Source organism: Lonchura striata, chromosome 38, assembly GCF_046129695.1.
Source record: "Lonchura striata isolate bLonStr1 chromosome 38, bLonStr1.mat, whole genome shotgun sequence".
NCBI lineage: Eukaryota > Metazoa > Chordata > Aves > Passeriformes > Estrildidae > Lonchura > Lonchura striata.
Genome location: NC_134640.1, coordinates 1,827,394 through 1,839,112, shown reverse-complemented (window position 1 = coordinate 1,839,112; position 11,719 = coordinate 1,827,394). Strand labels below are relative to the sequence as shown.

At 53.0% G+C, this 11,719-nt stretch overlaps 1 long non-coding RNA gene across 1 annotated transcript; it reads right to left on the bottom strand.

The window, feature by feature from the left end:
• Nucleotides 1-311: 311 nt before the first annotated feature.
• Nucleotides 312-5,167, bottom strand: LOC144248121 (uncharacterized). Its single transcript, XR_013341526.1, has 3 exons — nt 5,116-5,167; nt 3,051-3,105; nt 312-375 (listed from the first exon to the last, which is right to left on the bottom strand). It is a non-coding gene; the product is annotated as an uncharacterized LOC144248121 (long non-coding RNA).
• Nucleotides 5,168-11,719: the final 6,552 nt, after the last annotated feature.

Below are 11,719 nucleotides of genomic sequence, written 5' to 3'. Positions count from 1 at the left end.
CCTCAAATCCCCCCAAATCCCCCCAAAATCTCCTCAAATCCCCCAAAATCCCCTAAACCCTCCAAATACTCCCCCAAAATCCACCCAAAATCCACTCAATCCCTTCAGAAACGCCCCCAAAATCCTCACAAAATCCCCTCAAACTCCCCCAAAATCCCCTCAAATCTCCCCAAATCCCCTCAAATCCCCCCAAAATCCCCCCCAAACCCTCCCAAAAATCCCAAAATCCCCAAAAATCCCCCCTGACCTCCTTTGGGGGCTCTCCAGGGCCGCTCCCGGCGCAGGAGCCCCGAGGTGGCCACCAGCCCCCCCAGATCGGCCACGCGAACCTCGGCCACCAACTCCAGCTCCTCGTCCTCGGGGGACCCCTCCCCGCTGGGGGCACAGGGACGGGTGAGCCCCAAAAACCGACCCCAAAATCCCAAAATCTGACCCCAAAATACCACCCGGAAGCACAGAAATGGGGCAAAAAAAATGGGCCCCAAAATCCCAAAAACCGACCCCAAAATCCCAAAATCCGACCCCAAAATCCCACCCGGAAACACAGAAATGGGGCAAAAAAATTGGCCCCAAAATCCCAAAAGCCTACACCAAAATCCCAAAAATGGGCCCCAAAATCCCAAAATCCGACCCCAAATCCCAAAAACCGACCCCAAAATCCCACCCGGAACCACAGAAATGGAGCAAAAAAATTGGCCCAAAATCCCAAAAATGGGCCCCAAAATAATCCCCAAACACCAGAAATGGACCTCAAAACTGGACACCAAAATCCCAAAAACCGACCCCAAAATCCCAAAAATTGGCCCCAAAATCCCAAAAATGGGCCCCAAAATCCCAAAAACGGGGCCCAAAATCCCACCCAGAACCACAGAAATGGACCTCAGAAAATGGGCCCCAAAATCCCAAAAATTGGCCCCAAAATCCCACCCGGAACCACAGAAATGGGTCAAAAAAATTGGCCGCAAAATCCCAAAAACCGACCCCAAAATCCCAAAAACCGACCCCAAAATCCCAAAAACCGACCCCAAAATAGAACCCCCCAACCACAGAAATGGGGCCCAAAAATTGGCCACAAAATCCCAAAAATGGGCCCCAAAATAATCCCCAAACACCAGAAATGGACCTCAAGAATGGACCCCAAAATCCCAACAACCGACCCCAAAATCCCAAAAATTGGCCCTAAAATCCCAAAAATGGGCCCCAAAATCCCAAAAACGGGGCCCAAAATCCCAAAAATGGGCCCCAAAATCCCAAAAACGGGGCCCAAAATCCCACCCAGAACCACAGAAATGGACCTCAGAAAATGGGCCCCAAAATCCCAAAAATTGGCCCCAAAATCCCACCCGGAACCACAGAAATGGGGCAAAAAAATTGGCCGCAAAATCCCAAAAATGGGGCCCAAAATCCCAAAAATGGGCCCCAAAATCCCAAAAATGGATCCCAAAAATGGACCCCAAAAATTGGCCCCAAAATCCCAAAAACCGACCCCAAAATCCCACCCGGAACCACAGAAATGGGGCAAAAAAAATTGGCCACAAAATCCCAAAAATGGATCCCAAAATCTGCCCTGAACCCAAAAATGGACCCCAAAAATGGGCCCGAAAGATGGACCCCAAAATCCAAAAATGGGCTCAAAAATCCCAAAAATGAATCCCAAAAATGGGCCCCAAAATCCCTAAAATGGACCCCAAAATCACCCCCCGAACCCCAGAAATGGACCCCAAAAATGGGCCCCAAAATCCCAAAAATGGGCTCAAAAATCCCAAAAATGTAACTCTAAAATAGGCCCAAAAATCCCAAAAATGGACCCCAAAAATGGACCCCAAAATCCCAAAAATGGACCCCAAAATCCCAAAAATAGATCCCAAAAATGGGCCCCAAAATCCCAAAAATGGACCCCAAAAATGGGCCCCAAAATCCCAAAAATGGGCTCAAAAATCCCAAAAATGTACCCCTAAAATAGGCCCAAAAATCCCAAAAATGGACCCCAAAAACAGACCCCAAAATCCGAAAAATGGACCCCAAAAACGGACCCCAAAATCCCAAAAATAGATCCCAAAAATGGACCCCAAAATTCCCTCCTGTACCCCAAAAACGGGCACAGAAACCCAAATTTTTGGGGTCTCCCTTCACCATTTTTGGGGTCACCCCAATTTTTGGGGATTTCCCCCAAATTTTGGTTTGTTCCCCGCCCCATTTTTGGGGTCCTCCCAAATTTTTTGGGGTCCCCCTCAAAAATTTTGAATTTTCCCCCCAATTTTTGGGAACGCCCCCAATTTTTGGGGATTTCCTCCAAATTTTGGGGTTTTCCATCCCTGATTTTGGGGATCCCAACCCAAATTTTTGGGGTGTCCCCCCCCACAAATTTTGGGGTCTCCCCATTTTTTGGGGTGTCCCCCCCAAATTTTGGGTTGTTTCCCCCCCACCAATTTTGGGGTCCTCATCCAATTTTTGGGGATCCCCCAAATTTTTGGGGATTTCCTCCAAATTTGGGGTTTTTTCCATCCCTGATTTTGGGGATCCCAACCCAAATTTTTGGGGTGTCCTCCCCCAAATTTTGGGGTCTCCCCATTTTTTGGGGTGTCCCCCCCAAATTTTGGGGTCTCCCCATTTTTTGGGGTGTCCCCCCCAAATTTTGGGTTGTTCCCCCCCCACCAATTTTGGGCTCCTCATCCAATTTTTGAGGACCCCCCCCCCAATTTTTGGGGATTTCCTCCAAATTTTGGGGTTTTTTCCATCCCTGATTTTGGGGATCCCAACCCAAATTTTTGGGGTGTCCTCCCCCAAATTTTGGGGTCTCCCCATTTTTTGGGGTGTCCCCCCCAAATTTTGGGGTCTCCCCATTTTTTGGGGTGTCCCCCCCAAATTTTGGGTCTCCCCATTTTTTGGGGTGTCCCCCCAAATTTTGGGTTGTTCCCCCCCCACCAATTTTTGGGGATCCCCCCCAATTTTTGGGGATTTCCTCCAAATTTTGGGTTTTCCATCCCTGATTTTGGGGTTACGTCCCAAATTTTTGGGGTGTCCCCCCAAATTTTGGGGTCCCCCCTCACCTGCTGAGCTGCAGCTGCTCCAGGCCCCCCCCGGGCCCCCCACGGGCTCCCAAACCTGGGGGGAAACGGAACTGGTCAGACTGGGAGGGACTGGTTTGGACTGGTTTGGACTGGGAGGGACTGGGAGGGAACTGGGATAAACTGGGAGGGACTGGGAGGGACTGGGAGGGACTGGGACGGACTGGGGGGAACTGGGAGGGACTGGGATAAACTGGGAGGGACTGGGAGGGAACTGGGATAAACTGGGAGGGACTGGGAGGGACTGGGAGGGACTGGGATAAACTGGGAGGGACTGGGATAAACTGGGAGGGACTGGGAGGGAACTGGGATAAACTGGGAGGGACTGGGAGGGACTGGGAGGGAACTGGGAGGGACTGGGAGGGACTGGTTTGGACTGGGAGGGACTGGTTTGGACTGGGAGGGAACTGGGAGGGACTGGGAGGGACTGGGAGGGACTGGTTTGGACTGGGAGGGACTGGTTTGGACTGGGAGGGAACTGGGAGGGACTGGGAGGGCCTGGTTTGGACTGGGAGGGACTGGTACTGTTTGGACTGGGAGGGAACTGGGAGGGACTGGGAGGAACTGGGAGAGAACTGGGAGGGAACTGGGAGGGACTGGGAGGGACTGGGAGGGAACTGGGGGAAACTGGGAGGGACTGGGATGGAACTGGTTTATACTGGGAGGGAACTGGGAGCAAACTGGGACAAACTGGGAAGGACTGGGAGGGGACTGGTTTATACTGGGAGGTACTGGGATATACTGGGATATACCGGGAAGGGAACTGGGTTGTACTGGGATGAACTGGGAACAGAAGTGAGATGGACTGGGATGGACTGGTCCATACTGGTCTGAACTAGTCTGTATTGGTCTGTACTGGTCCATACTGGTCTATATTGGTCCATACTGGTCCGTACTGGTCTGTACTGGTCCATACTGGTCTATATTGGTCCATACTGGTCCATACTGGTCTGTACCGGTCCATACAGGTCTGTACGGGTCTATACTGGTCCATGCTGGTTTATACTGGTTCATACTGGTCCATACTGGCCTATACTGGTTTATACTGGTGTATACCAGTGCATACTGGTCTATACAAGTCTATGCCACTCCGTACTGGTGCATACTGGTCCACACTGGTCCATACTGGTTTATACTGGTCTATACTGGTCCATACTGCTTTATACCAGTCCGTACGGGCCCATACTAGTCCATACTGGTCCATACAAGTCTATGCCAGTCCGTACTGGTCCGTACTGGTCCGTACTGGTCCATACTGGTCTATACTGGTCCATACTGGTTTATAGTGGTCCCTACTAGTCCATACTGGTCCATACTGGTCCATACTGGTCCATACAAGTCTATGCCGGTCCATACTGGTCCATACAAGTCTATGCCGGTCCATACTGGTCCATACTGGTCTATACTGGTCCATACTGGTCCGTACTGGTCCATACTGGTCCATACAGATCTGTACTGGTCCATACTGGTCCGTACTGGTCCATACTGGTCCATACTGGTCCATACTGGTTTATACTGGTCCATACTGGTTTATACTGGTCCATACTGGTCTATACTGGTCCGTACTGGTCCGTACTGGTCCATACTGGTCCGTACTGGTCCATACTGGTCTATACTGGTCCATACTGGTCCGTACTGGTCCATACTGGTCCGTACTGGTCCATACTGGTCCATACAGATCTATACTGGTCCATACTGGTCCGTACTGGTCCATACTGGTCCGTACTGGTCCATACTGGTCCATATAGATCTATACTGGTCCGTACTGGTCTGTACTGGTCTGTACTGGTCCGTACTGGTCTGTACTGGTCCATACTGGTCCGTACTGGTCCATACTGGTCCATACTAGTCTGTACTGGTCCATACTGGTCCATACTAGTCCATACTGGTCCATACTGGTCCATACTGGTCCATACAAGTCTATGCCAGTCCGTACTGGTCCGTACTGGTCCGTACTGGTCCGTACTGGTCCATACTGGTCCGTACTGGTTTATACTGGTCCATACTGGTTTATACTGGTCCGTACTGGTCCGTACTGGTGACTCACCGCGCCGCCCTCGGGCCGGGCTCCCCAGCACCAGCGCTGCAGCCGGGGCGGCTTCCGGGGGGGGGCTGGGGACAGAGGGGACACGGTCGGGGGGACATCGGGGACACCCCAGGTGGCACCAGGGGACATCAGGGGACATTGGGGACACCCCAGGGGACATCGGGGACACCCCAGGTGGCACCAGGGGACCCCAGGTGACATCGGGGGACATCGGGGACACCCCAGGGGACACCAGGGGACACCAGGGGACATCAGGACCCCCAGGTGGCATCGGGACAGCCCCAGGACACCCCCAGGTGACCCCAGGTGACACCAGGGGACATTGGGGACACCCCAGGTGGCACCAGGGGACCCCAGGTGACATCAGGGGACCCCAGGGGACATTGGGGACACCCCCAGGTGGCACCAGGGGACCCCAGGTGACATCGGGGGACATCGGGGACACCCCAGGTGACACCAGGGGACGTCGGGGACCCCCCAGGTGACATTTTGGGACCCCCCAGGGGACACCAGGTGACATTGGAGACCCCCAGGTGACATGTGGGACCCCCCAGGTGACATCAGGGACACCCCCAGGTGGCCCCAGGTGACATTGGGGACCCCCAGGTGACATTTGGGACCCCCAGGTGACCTCTGGGACCCCCAGGTGACCTCTGGGACCCCCCAGGTGACATTTGGGACCCCCAGGTGACATCGGGGACCCCCCAGGTGACATCGGGGACCCCCAGGTGACCCCAGGTGACATCGGGGACCCCCAGGTGACATTGGGGACCCCCAGGTGACACTGGGGACACCCCAGGTGACATTGGGGACCCCCCAGATGACCCCAGGTGACATTTGGGACCCCCCAGGTGACATCGGGGACACGCCCAGGTGACATCGGGGACCCCCAGGTGACATCGGGGACACGCCCAGGTGACATCGGGGACCCCCAGGTGACATTGGGGACCCCCAGGTGACATTGGGGACCCCCAGGTGACCCCAGGTGACATTGGGGACACCCCCAGGTGACATCGGGGACCCCCCAGGTGACCCCGGGGCTCTCACCTTGTCCCCAGGTGCCGGCGCCACTCAGGAGGCGCTGCAGGGCTTTCTGTGGGGGACCCAAAATCACCCCAAATCAGCCCAAAAATATCCCAAAATCAACCCAAAATCACCCCAAATCAGCCCAAAACTAACCCAAAATCACCCCAAAAACAGCCCAAAAATATCCCAAAATCAGCCCAAAATCAGCCCAAAAAACAGCCAAAAAATATCCCAAAATTCACCCCAAAATCACCCCAAATCAGCCCAAAAATAACCCAAAACCACCCCAAAAACAGCCCAAAAATATCCCAAAATCACCCCAAATCAGCCCAAAAATAACCCAAAATCAGCCCAAAAACAGCCACAAAATATCCCAAAATCACTCCAAAAACAGCCAAAAAATATCCCAAAATCAGCCCAAAATCACTCCAAAAGCAGCCAAAAAATATCCCAAAATTCACCCCAAAATCACCTCAAATCAGCCCAAAAATAACCCAAAACCACCCCAAAACTAGCCAAAAAATATCCCAAAATCAGCCCAAAACCAGCCAAAAAATATCCCAAAATTCACCCCAAAATCACCCCAAATCAGCCCAAAAATAACCCCAAATCAGCCCAAAAGCAGCCAAAATCACCCAAAATCATGCCAAATCGGCCCAAAAATCACCCCAAAACCAGCCAAAAAATATCCCAAAATTCACCCCAAAATCACCCCAAATCAGCCCAAAAATAACCCCAAAACCAGCCCAAAATCACAACAAAAAACCCCCAAAAATAGCGAAATTCAAGCCAAAATTACCCAAAATCAGCCCATGAATTGCCCCAAAATCACCCCAAATCACCCAAAAAATATCCCAAAAATCACCCCAAAACCCACCCCAAACCCCTCCCAGTGCTCCCAGTTTATCCCAGTTCCTCCCAGTCCCCTCCCAGTCTGTCCCAGTTTATCCCAGTCCGCTCCCAGTCTGTCCCAGTTTATCCCAGTCCGCTCCCAGTCTCCTCCCAATTTGTCTCCCAGTTCCTCCCAGTCCCTCCCAGTTTATCCCAGTCCCTCCCAGTCCCCTCCCAGTCTGTCCCAGTTTATCCCAGTCCCTCCCAATCCCTCCCAGTTTCCCCCAGTCCCTCCCAGTTCCTCCCAGTCCCCCCACAGTCCCCTCCCAGTCCCTCCCAGTTTATCCCAGTTCCCTCCCAGTGCTCCCAGTTTGGTTCCCAGTCCCCCCCAGTTTATCCCAGTTCCCTCCCAGTTCCCCCCAGACCCCTCCCAGTTTATCCCAGTCCCCCCCAGACCCCTCCCAGTCCCTCCCAGTTTATCCCAGTTCCCTCCCAGTGCTCCCAGTTTGGTTCCCAGTCCCCCCCAGTTTATCCCAGTCCCTCCCAGTCCCCCCCAGTCCCTCCCAGTCCCCCCAGACCCCTCCCAGTCCCTCCCAGTTTATCCCAATCCCCTCCCAGTTTATCCCAGTCCCCCCCAGACCCCTCCCAGTCCCTCCCAGTACAAACCAGTCTCACCAGTAGCCCCTGGCCGTGCCGCTCCCGCTCCTCGCCCGGCTCCTCCCCCCCCGGGGGGGCTTCTCCTCCTCCTCCATGGCCTGGGAGGAAATTGGGGTTGGGGGGACCCCAAAATCGGGGGGTTTCACCCCAATTCCGGCCCCATTTCCCCAATTTCGGATTTTTTCGGGTCTTTTTGGGCATAAATTCGACACTTGTGGCTCTCGAATTGGAATTCCCGCCCGAAAATCCAAAATTTTCACCCAAAAATTCGAAATTTCTGCCACAAAATTTGAATTTTCACCACAAAATTCTCAATTTCTACCCAAAAGCTTCAATTTCTCCCAAAATTCTCAATTCTTGTCCCAAAATTCTCAATTCCCACCCCAAATTCTCAATTCCCTCCACAAATTCTCAATTGCTCCCCAAAATCCTCAATTCCTCCTCAAAATTCTCAATTTCTACCCCAAGATTCTGAATTTTACCCTAAAATTCTCAATTCCCACAACAAAATTCTCAATTTTACCCAAAATCCTCATTTTTTTCACAAAATTCTCAATTCCAGCCCCCAAAATTCTCAATTCCCCCCCCAAAATTCCCAATTCCCACCACAAAATCCTCAATTTTACCCTAAAATTCTCATTTTTTCCCAAAATCCTGAATTCCCACCCCAAAATTCTCAATTCTGCCTCAAAATTGTCAATTCCTGCCCCAAAATCTCTTCTTTTTTCCCCAAATCTCAAATTTTCCCCAAAATTCTCTATTTTTCCTCAAAATCCTGAATTCCCACCCCAAAATCCTCAATTCCCACCCAAAAATTCTCAATTCCACCCCAAAATTATAATTTTCTCCCCAAAATTCTCAATTCCCGCCCCCAAATCCCTTCTATTCCCCCCAAAAATTCCTTTTTTAGCCCCAAATCCTCCACTTCTCCCTCAAAATCCCACCCCGAAATTATCCTTTCACTCCAATTCCCACCCCAAATTTTCCTTTTCTTCCCCCAAATCCTTTCCAGCACCAAAATCCCAAATTCTAACCCCAAATTTTCCTTTTCTTCCCCAAATCCTTTCCAGAACCCAAAATCCCAAATTCTAACCCCAAATTTTCCTTTCCTTGCCCCAAATCTTTCCCAGAATCCCAAAATCCCAAATTCTAACCTCAATCCTCTTTTTCTTCCCCCAAATTCTTTCCAGAAACCCCAAATTCCCCATCCCACCCCAAATTTTCCTTTTCTTCCCCAAAATCCCAAATTCCAACCCCAAATTTTCCTTTTCTTTCCCCAAATCTTTTCCAGAACCCAAAATACCAATTTCTAACCCCAAATTTTCCTTTCCTTGCCCCAAATCTTTCCCAGAATCCCAATTTGCTGATCCCACCCCAAATCTTCCTTTTTTTCCCTGAAATCCTTTCCAGAACACCAAATTTTCCTTTTTTTCCCCCAAATCCCCTCCCAGAACCCCAAATCTTCATTTTCTTCCCCTAAATCCTTTCCAGAACCCCAAATCCCCTCAAATCTCCCCCAAATCCCCTCCCTGCACCCCAAATTTTCCTTTTCTTCCCCCAAATTCTTTCCAGAACCCCAAATCCCCTCAAATATCCCCAAATCCCTGATTTCCACCCCAAATTTTCCTTTTCTTCCTCTAAATCCTTTCCAGAACCCCAAATCCCCTCAAATCCCCCCAAATCCCCTCCCTGTAACCCAAATCCTCCTTTTCTTCCTCAAAACCCCCTAAATCTCCCCCAAATCCCTGACTTCCACCCCAAATCCTTTCGAGAACCCCAAATCCCCTCAAATCTCCCCCAAATCCCCTCCCTGCACCCCAAATTTTCCTTTTCTTCCCCCAAATCCTTTCCAGAACCCCAAATCCCCTCAAATCTCCCCCAAATCCCCTCCCTGTAACCCAAATCCTCCTTTTCTTCACCCAAATTCTTTCCAGAACCACAAATCCCCTCAAATCTCCCCCAAATCCCCTCCCTGCACCCCAAATTTTTGTTTTCTCTCCCCAAATCCCTTTTGAGAACCCCAAATCCCCTCAAATCTCCCCCAAATCCCCTCCCTGCAACCCAAATTTTCATTTTCTTCCTCCAAACCCCCCCAATCTCCCCCAAATCCCTGACTTCCACCCCAAACCTTTATTTTATCCCCCCAAATCCTTTCCAGAACCCCCAAATCCCCCCAAATCCCCTCCCTGCACCCCAAATTTTCCTTTTCTTCACCCAAATCCTTTCCAGAACCCCAAATCCCTGACTTCCACCCCAAACCTTTATTTTATCCCCCCAAATCCTTTCCAGAACCCCCAAATCCCCCCAAATCCCCTCCCTGCACCCCAAATTTTCCTTTTCTTCACCCAAATCCTTTCCAGAACCCCAAATCCCCTCAAATCTCCCCCAAATCCCCTCCCTGCACCCAAATTTTCCTTTTCTTCCCCCAAATCCTTTCCAGAACCACAAATCCCCTCCCTGCACCCCAAATTTTCCTTTTCTCCTCCCAAATCCTTTCCAGAACCCCAAATCCCCTCAAATCTCCCCCAAATCCCCTCCCTGCACCCCAAATTTTACTTTTCTCCCCCCAAATTCTTTCCAGAACCCCAAATCCCCTCAAATCTCCCCCAAATCCCCTCCCTGCACCCCAAATTTTCCTTTTCTTCACCCAAATCCTTTCCAGAACCCCAAACCTTTATTTTATCCCCCCAAATCCTTTCCAGAACCCCCAAATCCCCTCCCTGCACCCCAAATTTTCCTTTTCTCCCCCTCAGCCCCCTCCCCTCCCTCTTCCCCTCCCGCCCCCTCCCCACCCTCCCCCCGCCCCCCAGACCCCCCAAACCCCCCCCAAACCCCTCTCCCCACCCCACCCCCCCCTCCCCACCCCCTCCCGCCCCCCAAAACCCCCTCAGGACCCCCCAAAATCCCCTCCCGATCCCCTCCCTCGCCCCCCCCCCCGCCCGGGGCCGGGCCCCGCCGCCATTTTACCGCGGCCGCTCCGCTGCCCGCGCGCGGGGCACGCCGGGTAGCGCCGCCTACCGGGGGGGAGGACCCGCGCCCAGCGCGCGCGCGCGCGCCGTTGCCGGGCGACGCCGCCGCCGAGGCCACGCCCCTCCCTCCCCCCCCCGCCCAGGACCAATCACAGCCGGCCTTGCCGCCCCAGGCCACGCCCACTGCCCCCGCCTTTATTGCCTTATATGGGAGGGGGCGCGTGAAAGGGGCGGGGTTTGAATAAATTAACGGGAGGCCACGCCCCCCTTTCCCGCGCCCGGAAGCGGGGGGGGGATTTGGGGGGTTGGGGAGGGGGTTTGGGGGTCCCGAGGAGAATTTGGGGGGTCCCGAGGGGATTTTGGGGGGTCTCGAGGGGATTTGGGGGGGTCCTGGGGGGATTTTGGGGGTCCCGAGGAGAATTTGGGGGGTCTCGAGAGGATTTTGGGGGGTCTCGAAAAGATTTTGGGGGTCCTGGGGGGATTTTGGGGGGTCTCGAGAGGATTTTGGGCATCATGGGGGGATTTTGGGGGGTCTCGAGAGGATTTTGGGGGTCCTGGGGGGATTTTGGGGGTCCCGAGGAGAATTTGGGGGTCCCGAGGGGATTTTGGGGAGTCTCGAGAGGATTTTGGGAGTCCTGGGGGGATTTGGGGGGGTCTCGAGAGAATTTGGGGGTCCTGCGGGGATTTTGGGGGGTCTCGAGGGGATTTCGGGGGTCCTGGGGGATTTGGGGCGTCCTGGGGGGATTTTGGGAGGTCCTTGGTGTGTTTGGGGGGTCCCGAGGGAATTTTGGGGGATCCCGAGAGGATTTTGGGAGTCCCGAGGGGATTTTGGGGGTTCCGAGGGGATTTTGGGGGTCCTTGGTGTGTTTGGGGATCCCGAGGGGATTTTGGGGGGTCCTGAGGGGATTTTGGGGTTTGGGGAGGGGATTTTGGGGGTCCCATGGGGATTTGGGGGTTTTGGGGAGGAGATTTGGGGGTCTCGAGGGGATTTTGGGGGGTCCTGGGGGGATTTTGGGGGTCCCTAGGGGATTTTGGGGGTTTCGAGGGGATTTTAGGGTTTTAGGGAGGGGATTTGGGGGTCCCGAGGGGATTTTAGGGTTTTAGGGAGGGGATTTGGGGGG